Source organism: Lolium rigidum, chromosome 7, assembly GCF_022539505.1.
Source record: "Lolium rigidum isolate FL_2022 chromosome 7, APGP_CSIRO_Lrig_0.1, whole genome shotgun sequence".
NCBI lineage: Eukaryota > Viridiplantae > Streptophyta > Magnoliopsida > Poales > Poaceae > Lolium > Lolium rigidum.
Window position 1 is genome coordinate 31,524,824 of NC_061514.1, and position 5,659 is coordinate 31,530,482.

The window sequence follows — 5,659 nt, forward strand, 5'->3', positions numbered from 1 at the left end:
CACCCCTTCCAGTATTAAGTTGCAAACAACAGACAATTGCATTAAGTACTGCGCGTAATGTAATCAACACAAATATTCTTAGACAAAGCATCGATGTTTTATCCCTAGTGGCAATAGCACATCCACAACCTTAGAACTTTCTGTCACTGTCCAAGATTCAATGGAGGCATGAACCCACTATCGAGCATAAATACTCCCTCTTGGAGTTACAAGTATCAACTTGGCCAGAGCCTCTACTAGCAACGGAGAGCATCCAAGAATATAAACAACACATATATGATAGATTGATAATCAACTTGACATAGTATTCAATATTCATCGGATCCCAACAAACGCAACATGTAGCATTACAAATAGATGATCTTGATCATGATAGGCAGCTCACAAGATCTAAACATGATAGCACAAGAGGTGAAGATAACCATCTAGCTACTGCTATGGACCCATAGTCCTAGGATGAACTACTCACGCATCAGTCCGGAGGCGGGCATGGTGATGTAGAGCCCTCCGGTGATGATTCCCCTCTCCGGCAGGGTGTCGGAGGCGATCTCCTGAATCCCCCGAGATGGGATTGGCGGCAGCGGCGTCTCTGGAACTTTTCTCGTATCGTGGCTCTCGGTAATAGGGTTTTCGCGATGGAGGGAATTTATAGGCGAAGGGGCAGAGTCGGGAGGCGCCCGAGGGGCCCACCCCATAGGGCGGCGTGCCCCCCTCTTGGCCGCGCCGCCACGTGGTGTGGCCACCTCGTGGGCCCTCTCTGTCTCTCCTTCGGTGTTCTGGAACCCTCCGAGGAAAATAGGAAGTTCGGCTTTTGTTTCGTCCAATTCCGAGAATATTTCCTGTGTAGGATTTCTGAAACCAAAAACAGCAGAAAACGAGGATCGGCGCTTCGGCATCTTGTTAATAGGTTAGTGCCGGAAAATGCATCAAAATGATGTAAAGTGTATATAAAACATGTGAGTATTGTCATATAACTAGCATGGAACATAAGAAATTATAGATACGTTTGAGACGTATCATTGACACAAGTGTTTGCTCCTAAGATAGAAAGAAGTAGGTAAACTGACTCAACATAAAGTAAAAGAAAAGCCCTTCGCAGAGGGAAGCATGGATTACTCATGTGCTAGAGCTTTTTATTTTGAAAACATGGAAACAATTTTGTCAACGGTAGTAATAATTCATATGTGTTATGCATAAGACCTCTTATAAGTTGCAAGCCTCATGCATCGAATACCAATAGTGCTCGCACCTTGTCCTAATTAGCTCGGATTTACATGGATTATCATTGCATTACATATGTTTCAACCAAGTGTCACAAAGGGGTACCTCCATGCCGCCTGTACAAAGGTCCAAGGAGATAGATCGCATTTGATTTCTCGGTTTGATAGATCTCAACTTGAGGACATCCATACCGGGACAACATAGAAAACGGATAATGGACTCCTCTTTAATGCTTAAGCATTCAACAACAGATAATATTCTCATAAGAGATTTGAGGATTAATGTCCAAGCTGAAACTTCCACCATGATACATGGCTTTGGTTGGCGGCCCAATGTTCTTCTCTAACAATATGCATACTCAAACTATTTAATCATGATAAATCACCCTTACTTCAGACAAGACGAACATGCATACAAACTCACATGATATTCAACAAAGGTGTAAAAAGTTGATGGCGTCCCCAGAAACATGGTTACCGCTCAACAAGCAACTTATAAGAAATAAGATACATAAGCGACATATTCAATACCACAATAGTTTTTAGCTATTTTCCCATGAGCTATGTATTGCAAAGACAAGGAATGAAATTTTAAAGGTAGCACACAAGCAATTTACTTTGGAATGGCAGAGAAATACCACATAGTAGGTAGTTATGGTGGACACAAATGGCATGAGTTTTGGCTCAAAGTTTTTGGATGCACGAGAAGCATTTCCTCTCAGTACAAGGCTTTGGCTAGCAAGGTTGTTTGAAGCAAACACAAGTATGAACCGGTACAGCAAAACTTAGATAAGAACATATTGCAAGCATTATAATACTCTACACTGTCTCCTTGTTGCTCAAACACTTTTACCAGAAAATATCTAGACCTTAGAGAGACCAATCATGCAAACCAAATTTCAACAAGCTCTACGGTAGTTCTCCACTAATAGGTTTAAACTACATGATGCAAGAGCTTAAACATGATCTATGAGAGCTCAAAACAATTGCCAAGTATCAAATTATTCAAGACCATATACCATTTTCCACATGAAGCATTTTCTGTTTCCAACCAAATAGCAATCAACGAAGCGGTTTTCAACTCCGCCATGAACATTAAAAGTAGAACTAAGAACACCAGTGTTCATATGAAAAAGCGGAGCGTGTCTTTCTCCAATATAAGGAATGCTAGGATCCGATTTTATTCAAACATAAACAAAAACAAAAACAAACAGACGCTCCAAGTAAAGCACATAAGATGTGACGGAATAAAAATATAGTTTCACTAGAGGTGACCTGATAAGTTATCGATGAAGAAGGGGATACCTTGGGCATCCCCAAGCTTAGATGCTTGAGTCTTCTTGAAATATGCAGGGGTGAACCACGGGGGCATCCCCAAGCTTAGACTTTTCACTCTTCTTGATCATAGTATATCATCCTCCTCTCTTGACCCTTGAAAACTTCCTCCACACCAAACTCAAAACAAACTCATTAGAGGGTCGGTGCATAATCAAAAATTCACATATTCGAGAGGAGACACAATCATTCTTAACACTTCGGACATTACCCAAAGCTACTGAAAGTTAATGGAACAAAGAAATCCACTCAACATAGCAAAAGAGGCAATGCGAAATAAAAGGCAGAATCTGTCAAAACAGAACGATCCGTAAAGATGAATTTTTAGAGGCACTTAACGAGGCTCGGATGAAAAAGCTCAAAACTAATGAAAGTTGCGTACATATCCGAGGATCACGCATGAAACTTTTCAGCATTTTACGAGTTTCCTACAGAGAGATCTACTCAAATTCGTGACAGGTAAAAATGCTGTTTCGCGCAGGAATCCAAATCTAGTATCAACTTTACTATCAGAGACTTTACTTGGCACAACAATATGATAAGGAGAGGTTGCTACAGTAGTAACAACTTCCAAGACTCAACAAAACAGTAATAAAAACATACATGGGTTATCTCCCAAGAAGTGCTTTTCTTTAACGCCTTTCAACTAGGCGCAGAAAGTGCAAATCAAGTATTATCAAGAGAAGAAGCATCAACATCATAATTTTCCTTACAAACACAACTTGTCGCAGAGGGTACCTTAGATGCTCCATTATCTAAATTTCCCATAGTGGTACTAAGGGTTTTATCAATTTTAGGCTTATAATAATTCTTTGGCTTAGGCACCTTAGAGACATACATGAATTTTTGCTCCTTACCCACATAAGCTTTCTCCTTAAATTTAAGAGAAGAAAAAGTTGAACCCAAGGTTCCCATAGCTTCTTCAAGTTCACCAATCATATGGGTTTGATTATCATGGATAGCACATGTTTCTAAAATAGCAATTCTTTCATTAATTCCTCCTAGGGATTTATCAAGTTTATCAGTATTATCAAGTAATATTCCCAATTTAGTCTCAACACTTGGAAGATTTTTCTCTATGGCTTCCAATTTTTTCATGACATCCTCAAGAGAGATTTCAATTTTAGCTTCATTAGCAGGTGGTATTCCAACTAGACTCTCAATGATGCAACTAGCTTCTAAAACAGGAGTACCTAGGAAATTACCCCCTGAAAGAGTATCAAGAACATACCTATTCCAGCTAGATATACCAACATAAAAGTTCCTAAGGAGGATAATAGTGGAGTGTTTCTTAGTGCACCTATGATGAGCATCACTAATTCTATACCAAGCATCTTTAAAACTTTCTCCCCCTTGTTGCTTAAAATAACGAACTTCAACTTCAGGATTACTCATTTTAGCAATAGTAAAAATAAACAAAGCAAAACCGAATTAAATAAAGTAGAACAAGTAACTAATTTTTTTGTGTTTTTAATATAAAGAATGCAAACAAGACAGAAAATAAAATAAAGTAAAGCAAGACAATAAACAAAGTAAAGAGATTGGATGTGAGAGACTCCCCTTGCAGCGTGTCTTGATCTCCCCGACAACGGCGCCAGAAAAATGTTGTTGTCGTGGGAGTTGGAAATCCCTGGGGTGTAACTTTTCTTCAGATCCCTGGCAACGGCGCCAGAAAAATTCTTGATGGCGCGTGAAGCACACGTCCGTTGGGAACCCCAAGAGGAAGGTGTGATGCGTACAACAGCAAGTTTCCCTCAGTAAGAAACCAAGGTTATCTAACCAGTAGGAGATGAAGGCCACGTGAAGGTTGTTGGTGGAGGAGTGTAGTGCGGTGCAACACCAGGGATTCCGGCGCCAACGTGGAACCTGCACAACACAATCACAATACTTTGCCCCAACTTAACAGTGAGGTTGTCAATCTCACCGGCTTGCTAAAAACAAAGGATTAAACATATGGTGTGGAGAATGATGTTTATTTGCAAAGAACAACAGAGAACAGAGATTGCAGTAGATTGTATTTCAGATGTAAAAGAATGGACCGGGGTCCACAGTTCACTAGTGGTGTCTCTCCAATAAGATAAATAGCATGTTGGGTGAACAAATTACGGTTGGGCAATTGACAAATAGAGATGCACATACATATATCATGATGACTACTATGAGATTTAATTAGGGCATTACGACAAATAACATAGACCGCCGATGTCTACGCACGCTTCTATTCACCGTAGACGAGTGTTGGGCCTCCAAGAGCAGAGGTTTGTAGAACAGCGAGCAAGTTTCCCTTAAGTGAATCACCCAAGGTTTATCGAACTCGGGGAGGTAGAGGTCGGAGATATCCCTCTCAAGCAACCCCTGCAATTACGATACAAGAAGTCTCTTGTGTCCCCAACACACCTAATACACTTGTCGGATGTATAGGTGCACTAGTTCGGCGAAGAGATAGTAAAACACAGGTGGTATAGATGGTGGTAATATTGCAGGAAGTAAAGATGCGATAAAACGATGAAACAAGCGATGTTTGCAGTATTTGGAAACAAGTCCTAGGGATCATACTTTCACTAGTGGACACTCTCAACATTGATCACATAACAAATAAATAACTTCTCCTCACTTGTGCTACATATACTCTTGTTTGATAACAAACACCATTCATTGTGTAGGGCTACAAGAGCTCCCTCAAGCCGGAGTTAACAAGCGCCACAACATTCGGTGTTCATATTTAAATAACCTCTAGAGCATAATAGATCATTGCAATTTAGACCGAGTACTAACATAGCATACACACCGTCACCAATAAGCTATGAAAGGGGGAATAGATCACATCAATACTATCATAGTAATAGTTAACTCCATAATCTACAAGAGATTACAATCATAACCTACGCCAAGAACTACATGATGCACACACCGTCACCTTTACATCATGAAGGAGGAATAGACTACTTTAATAACATCACTAGAGTAGCACATAGATTAATAGTTATACAAAGCTCATCATATGGATCTCAATCATGCAAGGCGGTTCATGAGATCATTGTATTGAGGTACATGAGAGAGAGAGATGAACCACATAGCTACCGGTACAACCCTTAGCCTCGAGG